Source organism: Crinia signifera, chromosome 7 (assembly GCF_055691185.1).
Source record: "Crinia signifera chromosome 7, ASM5569118v1, whole genome shotgun sequence".
Taxonomy (NCBI): Eukaryota; Metazoa; Chordata; class Amphibia; order Anura; family Myobatrachidae; genus Crinia; species Crinia signifera.
The window spans coordinates 187,890,251-187,902,515 of record NC_139223.1 but is presented as its reverse complement, the minus strand read 5'-3'; positions in this window follow the sequence as shown (position 1 = coordinate 187,902,515).

Sequence of the window (12,265 nt, the reverse complement as noted above, 5' to 3'; positions counted from 1 at the left end):
GTGGCGAGCGCAGCGTGCCCGCGAGGGGCGGCAGTACGCGTCCTACGACCTTTTCATACCCCCCACTATCCACGTCGGCGTGTAGTTGATTTTACAAAGTGTGGCGAGCGTAGCGAGCCACCGAGCCCGAAGCGTGGCCCCGCGAGGGGACGCGGATACCTGTGAAGCCCGTGAGGGGACGCGGATACCTGTGAAGCCCGTGAGGGGACGCGGATACCTGTGAAGGTATCCGCGTCCCCTCACGGGGCTCGCTGCGCTCGCCACGCTTCGGGCTCGGTGGCTCGCTGCGTTCGCCACACTTTGTAAAATCAACTCCATGCCAACGTGGATAGTGGGGGTATGAAAAGGTCGTAGGACGCGTACTGCCGCTTTACCGTCTAAATTTAGATGCCCCCATCTTAGTGGTTTGCAGGGAGTCTTGATTTAGATGTCTAAATCTAGACTTCTAAATTGCCGGAGGAGTCTAAATTGCCGGGTTGTCAGCGGTGCGCAGGACTGCCTATTTCACTGTGGAACTACAAGTACAACAGTGACCTGTCAGCGCTGGGTGCGCTGCTGCTGCCCAGCGCTATGCTGATAACGTAGCTTACATAAGGAAAGCAGCCACGCGCTGCGCTGAGAACAGCTAGAGCGGCACGCGCACAGTAAACAAAGAGTCTGGCAAACTGCCAAGTTTCAAAGTTTCACTGTGCGCGCGGTGGCGCCGTGAAACTACACAAGTACCAAAAATTGTGTAAAAAAAAAATAGACTATATTTCCTATGTAGGGTGATCATAACAGGACGCTATGTTCTATACAAATGTTTGCTTGGCAAATTTCACACCAATTTTGACATATTCACTTGCCACTCAAAGGGTTCAATGGAATTAGAATCAATTTCCCATTACTAATTGCAAATAATTGTACATGGTAAAATAATGTATTCTCTGTAGAAATGCCTACCGGTACACAGGGCTGCCGAGGGGGGGGGGGGTACTAATTACCAGGGCTCGGGCTTGCTGGAGGGGCCCAGTGGGGGCCCTGGTCTGACACCCCCCCTTCCCATGCTGTAGGTGTGTGCTGCTGCTGCGGCCCGGGGAGGGACAGAGAGGGAGGGGGGGGGGCAGGCCAGGGCCCCCGCCGGGCCCCTCCAGCAAGCCTGGGGGGGAAATAACACCCCACCCCCTCAACTTTAGAGTGTTTTTTTCACCCACGCTAAACATTTTGGGGGTGTGGCCTAATCACGGGAGGTGGTCACACCTCCAACGGTTAGGCCACTCCCACAATTTTTTACTGGGGCCCGGTCAACTGCTCTGCCAGTATAGCCATAAATAATACTGAACATTTCTAAATACAGCGCAGGTTCCCTATAATCATTAAAGAGTAAGGTGGGGCGCACTGATATATTATTAAACTGTAAATTCAAAAAAAAAAAATTAAAAGGGTAAAACACTCAAATCATATTTGATTAGTAAAGTTCTTTTTTAGAAAGTGATAGTTTTTTAATGGTTTCACCATTAAATAATGCAGCATTTGTTTGTTACTGTATCACATGTAATGTGCGGTCGCCTCCTCTGTAATATTCAGAATATATTTGTAAATGGTTTTCTGGGGTGAATATTTACTGGACTAGAACAAGTTCAAAAACTGTGCAGTGCCAGTGATCCGCACCAAATGTTAATTACCTACACATTTAGATGCCGGCTTTTCTTTCATGTCATACCTGGACCATTGCTGAACCATGCAAAGTGGTAACTCAATGCAATAATTACACATCAGCGAAGTAATAAATCTGCAATTAAAATGCCTGATTAGAATTCCACTTCAACTCCCACTGCTACGGATGTCACGTTGCTGCTTAACGGAAAGGTTTTTGAAGGAGAGATATTCAAAACCAAGTCTTTTAACCGCTGGCATATGTATTTCATGCAGATTCCATTAAACCAGGCTTGACCAAACTATGGCGCTCCAGCTGTTGTGAAACTACAAGTCCCAGAATGCCTTGCCATAGTTTTGCTATTAGGGAATGCTAAAACGATGGCAAGGCCATGCTGGGATGTGTAGTTTCACAACAGCTGGAGGGCCAATGTATGGCCATGCCTGCATTAAACAGAATTGTCACAGCCTGCGCGCTGTTGTATAAAGGTATCATTTATATATATGTATAGGGCAGTATTCAATGAAAAAAATTCACCGTGCATGGCGAGAGATTTTTTCTCTCGCCATGCACTCGCCCTGTTCCTGAGGGCTCGGTGCCACTCCTGCTCCCTCTATTCAATGTGGTTAAGACTCGCCGCCACTCGCGGCGAGTCTTAACCCCTGCAGCGGACGAGCCATGGGACGGAAGCAGCCAGGGAGATTAAAGTCTCCCTGGCTGCCCCAGAACATATGTGGAGGGGAGGTGGGCTCCCCGGGACCCAGGCAGCACAAGCTGCCCCCCCCCCCTATAGCCAGCGGGGGACCCAGTATTCACTGCACCCGATCGTGCATATGTAATGATCGGATGCAGTGAATATATGAATATCTAATGAGCGGCTTGAGCGCTCCGGCCCCCTGCTGGCTGCTCTGTTTAAAAAAAAAAAAAAAAAAAAAAAATTTTATTAAATATATATTCATGTGCTATAAGCACATGAATAAAAATAACATGCCCCTTCACAGAAAAAAAATCCTGATTTTTTTACACCAAAATAAAAAAAAAAATCCTTTTAGTTTAAAAGTTCACATTCCAGCTCTCCATGAAAAGATGGAGAATTGCTACACGGAGAGAGACGGCGAAAATCACTTAGAAAGACAGCGAATATTTCACATTGAATAGGGTTGCTCGCTTTTGGAGAGCAAAATGCTCAGTCCAAGGCGAAAAAAGCACAAATTCGCCATAAAACAGGGCAAATTTTTCTCATTGAATACTGCCCATAGTGTCCGTGAGTCTCCGAAACACTGCCGTTGCTGGCAGAGAGTGAAACTACATCTCTTTCTCACACATGCACAAACACAGAAGGTAACAGACTTTTTTTCAAAGTTGCTTGGGGCAGGCTTACTAGTACTTTACATATTGTTGCATTGGGGCGGGCTCACTAGTACTTTACATATTGTTGCATTGTTACTTTGTTACCATAGATCAGGGGTTCTCAAACTATTTTACTCTGGGACCCCATCAGGCAATAAAAATAATTACAGAACGCCAGGAAGTTGCAGCAGAATGGGCGCATGGCAGCATTGCAGAGGCAGAAAGCAGAAGTGAAGTCACCGCTAATGCGATTACTTCATTTCTTAGACAGTTGCAGAGATGAGATCCTTTGAGCGTCCCTGCCCTACATGTGTTTTTTTAACCCTTTCAAGTCCAACGTCTAATCAGGCTCAACAGCCCTAGCGCTAGTAGCAGATCCAATGGTGAACCACTTTAAAATAAGAACATTAACATCATTCAACATTCAATGTAGACCATTTTTTGAATTAAACTAATTAATAAATTACAATTCATTTAAACATTTAGACCAGACTGTTTCAATTGCAAAGGGTTAATATATCCCAGCAAATGTCAAAGCTTATACCTGCTGTAAAGGCTTTGGGGATGGCAGAGAAGCAGCAGATGTCAGGGGGAGGCAGAGGATGGCAGTAAGAGGCAGTGGTAGACTGGGCAGTCAGTGAAAGACAGGGAGAGGCAGTAGGTGGCAGGGAGATGCAGGGAGTAGCAGGAAGTGGCAGATGGTAACTAGGGAGACGCAGCTCAAGACAGTGAGAGGCAGAGGGTAGAAGCATGTGAGTAGGGAGAGGCAGTGAGTGATGGTTATGGAAGAGGGTGACAGGGATGTTAGAGGTTGACAGGGTTTTTGGCAGAGGTAAATGGTGATTAATGGGAGGCAGAGGGAGGTGTAGGATGATGGGGAGACAAAGGGTGTCATGGTAAAAAGTGATGAGACTGGCATGGGTTGACAGGGGGTGGCAGTGGGTGGATGGAGATGCAGAGGATAACAGGGAGAGGCAGACGGTGACTAGGGAGCTAGGGAGAAGCAGTTAACAAAGATGGCAATGATGAAAAAGGCAGAATGGCAGAAGACGGCACTAGGGAGAGCCAGAGGGCAGAAGCGAAGGCATAGGCTGGCAGGGGTGGCAGTGGGTACTATGGGAAGGCACAGAGGGAGGCATTGGGTAATTAGAGGATAGCAGGGTGAACCAGGGGGATGGCAGTGGCTGGTTTGATTTATGAGTTTTCTACTGTCCCGGGCCACATCTTACATTGTGTTCCACCATTACAATGTTCCACCGATACATCCAGGGCTGGCTCTACCATTAGGTAGCTTTAGGATCTGAGAAGTCTGCCTATCAAAAAATCAAGGATGTCTCTAAGGATCCTTGTTGTACTTAATGCATGTGGCGGCTGTGGAACTTCTGAGACCTCACCTCCATACTTTCCCTTGAGGCATACTTCCCTATTTTGTTGCCCCCTCCTCTTTGTACTCTGTTGTGGGTAGCAAATGGGAGAGTGCGGGGGTGGGGGGGGCCTCCAGGGAAGGCAGGGGACTTGCCCATCTCTGGGAATATGGGAGGACCACCCAATATTTTTGGGAGCCTCACTGACATTTTAGAATGTTAGGCAAGTATGCCTTAAGGGGTTGGAAAGTGCCTATTGGTGGCAGTATAGGGGGTATAGTAGGTTGAAGTTTAGTCTAGGGTGCTGTGAAGCCTTACACCAGCCCTGGAAACATCACCTAAAGTCTGTGCTCAGTGCTCCCCTCGTTCCCCCTACTTCTCCCCTGCTACCGTTTCCTGAATCCACCCCATCAGGGCCGGCGCCACCACTAGGCAAATCTAGGCATTTGCCTAGGGCGCCGGCCACTGGAGGGCGGTATTTCCGCCCGGGTACCTGTCCTGCAGCGTATATGTGCGTAAAAGCTGGCGGCGGCGGCAGCGGGGGGTCCCTGCAGTCAATAAGAAATAACGAGCGCTATCCGCCGGGCTATGCGGAAGCTCTTCTGTTTTGGAAACACTGGCCGCACGCTGATTGGCTGAGATTCAGCCAATCAGCGTGCGCCGTGCGGCCAGTGTTTCCAAAAGAGAAGCGCTTCCGCATAGCCCGGCGGATAGCGCTCGTTATTTCTTATTGACTGCAGGGACCCCCCACTGCCACCGCCAGCTTTACAGCGCCGCAGGACAGGTACCCGGGCGGCAGACACCGGGGTGCCCCCACCCCGACTTGCCTGGGGCGCTCTGGTGCCTTGCACCGGCCCTACACCCCATCCACCCACTGTGGTACCCGTGGATGACCCCCCCATGCTGCACTCACTTACAAGAAGTGCTTCATAGACCTTTGTCCACTTAATGATTATATGCTCTCTCTCTAAGTATTCTTTTTTTTCAAAACATTTATACATACTGTACTGTAGACATTCTACCCTTATATGTAGTTACACACACACACACACACACACACACCACATACTATACGTGAGAGCTGTGACGTTCATTTCTAGATTCAAGTCACTAATATTCCCAATACATGTTTGGGCCTTGATGCAGTTTAATGTACTAGTTTGCATGGAGTCAATTGCAGAAATTACCCCTGCGCCCACTCACAGGAGATCAGACACACATGCACATTTTCCTGGTAAAGCATTAGGAAGTTATGGGACCATCACCATTCCACATTGAAACTCTATAAACTGCCATATTTGGTCACCTTAAGACCTGTCTTACTACCCATCGAGACCAGCTCCATCAACGGATGTTATCATTACAGCCTGCATCTTCTGTCAGCTTATGGACCGAATAAGCTTTCATCTAGCAAGTACACTACATGGAAGAAAGTCATTGGACACCACATGTCAATGGAAACCATGCGCTTATTTACAATCGATAGGGGGTAGGTCCACCTTTTGCAGAAATAACAGCAACTACTCGTCGTGGTAAACTTTCCACAAGTTCGTGTAGCACACATAGTGGGATATGGTGCCATTTCTCCTGCAGTACAGTCACCAACTGTGGTAGTGTAGAAGGGCGAGGCGATGGCGACTGCAACCTGTGCTCAAGTTCGTCCCACAGATGTTCTATGGGGTTCAAATCAGGGCTTTGCGCAGGCCACGCTAGTCGGGTGACGCGATTTTCATCATACCACTCCATTGTAGCCCTCGAAACATGACACGTCGCATTGTCGTCCTGGAACACACAATTGTCGTTCCCATAGAAACTCCACAACGTAGGTAACATGGAGTTATCCAGAATATCTCAGTAGGTCACCGATGTCATGTTCCCATGCACCTGGACGAGTGGGCCCATGCCATGCCAGCAGAAACAACCCCAGAATATGATGCCTCCACCTCCATATTTTACTGTTGGCACTACACATTCGGGTAACAGGCGTTCTCCAGGCAATCGCCATACCCACACTCTCCCATCTAATCGAAACAATGTAAAGCGTGTTTCCATTGCTCCACCGTCCAGTTTTTCCGCTCCTTACACCAATAAAGTCTCTGTCGAGTATTAGTTTTTGTGATCAGAGCATGATTTCCCAGTGCGTTTCCTGTCCATCGTTTTATCAGCAAATGATCTGCTACGACGCTTGCTTCCATATTTATACATGTAGGAAGGGTTCATATTCACTTTGTCAGGAAGATTCCATTATTTCAGAGTTAAACCAGGGTGTCCAATGACTTTCTTCCACATAGAGTAATATACACTCCACATGCTGGTCATTTATCCAGCTTCATAATTACTTTACACATGTTAGCAGACTGTTATACATGGTTCCTGAATGGCTCAGTTTCATTGAGCCACTAAAAGCTAAAGAATGGCAGAGTTTGTTGCAGGGAGCTGGTCCAGTGTTCTGGGGAGGGTTCAAAATTCAAATAGTGGAGGCAGGGGCGTAATTAACTATTTAGCACCCCCCCCCCCCGCCGCACCTAACCTGCCCCCCCCCCCCCTTCTTACCCGCGGTCTGCGTCTCGCCCGGCTCTCTGTCGGGACCTTCCTGACGTCACGGTCCCGGCCGGCTCCTGCTGCTACAATGAAAACGGACTCTTAGAAAATGGCTGCCCCCATACTGCAGACAGAAAACTGTCTGCAGTATGGGGGCAGCCATTTTCTAATTGTCAGTTTTCATTGCAGCAGGAGCCGGCCGGGACTGTGACGTCAGGAAGGTCCCGACAGAGAGCCGGGCGAGATGCAGACTGCGGGTAACTATAGCCCCGCAGCCCCCCCGGCGGCGCCCCCAATTTCTCTGCGCCCCCCCGCCACCGCAGGGGCTGCGGAGCTATTGTTACGCCACTGAGTGGAGGCACAACAACTGCTACTGCTATTCCATACTGACTCACTGGCAGTGGGTGGGGCTTCCCTATTTGGAGCAGCCACTGGTCCTGACCATTCAGGAATTTACTCAATCCCGTAAAGATGTCCCTTCATGGCAAAAGCGAGTCACTATGTTTCAAAAATCTTTCTGGCTCATATGTCCTATGTGCCAATCTATATATTGAGGAATGACAGTATACAATTACTTTTGTCTTGAGGAATGATACATAATAGAGAGCACAATATATATGGTCTACAGCAGGCATTCCCAACCACGGTCCTCAAGGCACACCAACAGTGCAGGTTTTAGTGATATCCAGTCTTCAGCACAGATGGTTTAATCAGAATCCCTCAGATACTAATTAAGTCACCTGTGGTCAAGCCTGGATATCTACAAAACCTGCACTGTTGGTGTGCCTTGAGGACCGTGGTTGGGAATGCCTGGTCTACAGTATGTGTGATTTCTATACTTCAGTATAAAATGTTAGGGATACACAAAATTAGCCAAATCTTTCAAAATATCCAGGTTTGAGTTAAATATTATATTATATAAATGTACGTTCTGCATTTTTGTTCCATTTATGGCTGCCTATTAAACGTCCTTGATGTCCAATGCTTTCTTTCATTTGAAATGTTGAGTCATTTACCCCATTTAGAAGATTGACATCCCAAGACCCTGTTGGTATACATCATTATTATGTTTAACCTTTAACAGATTTGCATTAAAACGCTAAGATTATCATTTCCATTTTTTTTTACAGAAATATAGCAGGAAGGTTGAAATGTCAAAATATTGAAGACAGTGCTCCGTGTTTCCTTCCTTCGCCAGCCTCATGAATGACAATGGTGTCTCTGCACTTCAACCCATTTGCAGCTATTTATTCATACAGAAACACAATTTATAAATGCATGTATTAGCATATATCAGATTGGATAAACATGTCTATAACGTTTCTCTAGTATGAAGAGCGGTAAATAAGCGTAAGTGGAGAAGATCCTTCAAAAACTTTTTTTTTCCCATATCAAGACGTGTTGATAGAGTTTAGGGGGCTAAAGTGTAAACTTAATGCAAAAACATAATTTATGTTAAACCCTCTTTCAGAATCTTACTGAAGAACAGTGGCATATCTAGAGGACCGGCCACCTCTGGGAAAGTGATGGACTTACTCGAGTTGTCTAGATTCAGAATTTCTGCTCCACAACTTCATGGAGGCTCCGTGACAGAGCCCTGAGCAAGGAGCTTGGGAAAAAAGGCAAAGATGAGGTAATTTGAGGAGCGCCGTGTCACAGTTGGAGGACTGGGAGGGTTTGTGTGGTGCTCAGGAACTACTCTTCGACCAGCTGTTGCAGGTTTAAAACGAGCTGATTTTATTATAGATGGTTTCATAAATGGTGAAGAAATAGGATAACTCAAATAATGTCTTTGAGGTAGAGCTTGTACTAAATAGGGAATTCTCAAATAATGTCTTTGAGGAAAGTCTTAAAAAATAATAGGAATGCAATAACTTCTTGCAATAGGTGACGAGGCAGCTGAGCGTACCGGCTCAGGTCAAAGATGAAGAGCTGGTAACATGACTTGAAAGAATGGAGACGATGACTGAATAATGGAGAAAGAATGATATGGTGGAGAGATGATGAAGTTATGGTGAAAGAGTGCAGAAGACAATATGACTGCTGGATCCAATTGGATGGTATGGAGAAGACGTGGTTAAAACTGCGACTTATTGTATCCAGGTGGTTTGAAGAACTGTAAAGACAAGACAGATGGTACCGGATGGAACGAACTGGGAACTTTGGTGGTGACTGCAATACGATCTGGTGTTCCCGGAACCAGATCGTAGGGTGAACTGGAGTGGGGAATAGCAGAGGACCAGAAGTGAGCCAGGAGTCTCCAGAAGGGCTCTGCTAGGAAGACTTTTGCACTGACACTGGTTTGCAGAGGCAGATTCCCTAAACACATAGTGGAAGGCTGCCATTGGCTGAACAGTGCAGAGAGGCTGGAAACTACCCTCGCTGGCCCAATAATTATATTGTCCTCATCACAGCACCGCCTCAGTCACAGCTCCCAGGACATGCCGGGATCCTTCCAGCCTTGCAGCACTCCCCACCAGCCCCAGCACCATGACCCGCCTGCAACCCAGGGACTACCAGATGCACAGACAGGTGGCGGCGGACACGAAGGGGTGAGTACCAGACCCGCCTTGTGCCGCCACGGCTGTATGTGACAAGCCTTCTCCAGCATCTTGCAGTTATGCCCCCCCCCCCCCCCCCCAGAGGTTAAAATTTGTGGTGGAAGACACCCAACCTTATTCGGTGTCCCATGTTAGTGCCATCTGTTCAACTGCTAGTTATGGACCTCCTGAAGCATATTCTGTATCCAGGTGATGAGGGAAGTTCCAAATTGTGGGTGTTCACAAGCAGACAGTCATAAAAGGGATCTGAATGATTGGTCAACAGTAATTAGGTTTATTTTTAAAAGTTTTTTTTTATCCTTTACATCCACGCTGAAAAACTGTTAATAAATAAAGAAGCGTTGGACAGATAATCTTATAGGCCCTTATTCTGGTTGGTGCGGCCGGAGCCGCATATGCGGCTCCAACGCACCAGGCGAATCCCCGCCTTCCATACGGATCGCCACGGCCGTCCGTACGCGGATATGTGGCGATCCGCATGAAATTGGACGGGGATACGCCTCCTCCATGGTGGGAGCAGCCCCTGCATTCGATGGTCGCCGAACATCGAATGCAGGGCCGCACGCTCCACCAGGTCCCGCAACACAAGACCACACGGACACTTGTCCGTGTGAAATCTTGTATGGGGGCGGGCAGCTGACATCCGGCGATGTCAGATGCCCGCCCCGTACCCACGCGTCACGGCCTCATTACCATGCATACGCCCCGCGTTTGCATGGGAACGCCCATGAAACGCTGGGCGTATGCATAGGGTAATGAGGATAAGTAGACCCTCACGCCCCTCTACGCCCCCTGTGCGGCGTATAGAGAATCCTTGCGGCGAAATCGCCTGCACATGCGCAGAGTGACCTCTGCACATGCGCAGAAGATAAACATCGGCGGCCCGTACGCAAGCGGGAATTTCCGCACCAACCAGAATAAGGGCCATAGTGTGTAACCAGCATTACTGTCCATCAAAATGCCCCATACGCCTCTTTTTGCCTGTTCAGTTGCGAGTGGTCATGTCACATTCATGCAAATATGTACACAACCCTGATTTCCTGGTCATGTGCAAATTCATCTTTATGCTAGGAAAAGTGGTGCAGGTCCATCTCAGTGTTTTGTACAGCACAATAGGCCAGATTCAGTAAAGCAAAAATAAAATAGCTTTGTGCCTAGAACAAACCACATTGCCATACTTGCCTACTTTTGAAAACTAGTTTCAGGGAGATTATAGTTGGTAATATAATTTTGCACAGCGCCCCATTGAGGGGGCGTGTCATGCTCCACCCAAAGGGCGTGTCTAATTCCATATATGGAGAGACTGTGAAAAGAGATTGTGAACGTGGCACCTAGAAGTGTGGGTGTGTACTGCTACATCTGAGGGGAATCTTGTAAAATTACTTATATCCAAATGTAGATGACCCCAAAGCAGTTAGTAAGAGATACTGTACTTGCTAAAGTGCTGGGAAATGGTGCTGATGCTTCAATGTAAATGTATCTGTCTCTCATTCCTTTTTTCCCCAAAAAATGTAACAGTGTAATGTGGGCTAGGAGACATGAGGGAGATTGCTAGACTAATGAGGGAGAGAGGGAGATTGCTGCTATTTCAGGGAGTCTCCTGCAGAATGCAGGAGTGTAGGCAACTATGCATGTTGCTATGCAAGAAGAGCAAGTACATTTATATGTGTTTCTATGCAGGGTAAATACCGGCTGCTTTTGCATGTAGCACACAGATGTCAGACATATTTGTTTGTACACTGCAATTAAGATTTCTCTTTGAAAACACCTCCCCAAAATCTAAATCTCTCTGCACATGTTACATCTGCCCCACCTGAAATGAAACATGGCTGTGCGCATTTTCGTGCTTTTTTGAATTGCCAACCAAGCTGAATCAGACCCAATGTCTCCAATTTCCGTACGGTTCAGCTGGGGTTAATTTATCTTCAGATACTCTGTGAAAAGTGTAGAACGGGGAATACAATACGATGTGCGCTGCTTTCCCTAGTGGACTAGTTTCCAACTTCAGTACCTGGATCTCAAAATAATTACACATCCCAATACCTCTATCAAGGGAAAAGTGCAAAGTTGGGAAAACAACTAAGAAAGTTATAGACTGCTCTATATACAAGAAGGTCAGTGGAAACATGCAGCTATAATTGGGTGGATTTCGTTACAGGAGCTTCGGCTAAAGCGCAGCTGCTGACAGAGATCAGCTTTTAATGGCAACAGATGCATAACATATAAAGAACAAAAAGTAGAACGGCACCAACCTCCCTGGTTACAGCTGTGAATGCCGATAGAAAGGAATGAGATCTATGATTCTGAGTAATGACTGGGACTCACTTCAGAGGATTTCAGGTGAAAGAATGAAACTAGAGATAACTGACAAGGACGGTTTTGCAAATCCAACAGCGAGTAAGCAAAGAGGTAATGGGCCTTATTCTGGTTGACTGGCAAAGTTACAAGTTTTGCAGCTTTGCCAGTCATTGAAAAGCCTCCCGCTCGGCCCCCTGCACCCCCTCGCACGCCGAGTTCCCCTGCACGCATGCGAATGGGTGTTTAGCGTATACATCCAGTCGCGGCTTGCGTATGGGGAGGAAATTGGTTTGTTTTGAAACTGATTGATTTCTACAGCGCTCGCAGATGTAAGACACCTCTCTGACCTCCGCTGAGGTCAGCTACCCGCACCATCGGGAAATTATCATGGGAACGCCCATGGAATGCTGGGTGTTCCCATGGACACAGCCCGTAGTAGTTTGCTGCACCCACTTGCACCAAGCGGCTGCAGAGGCACATAAAGGTCTACGCGCCTGCGCAGTCGCGAAGCATTG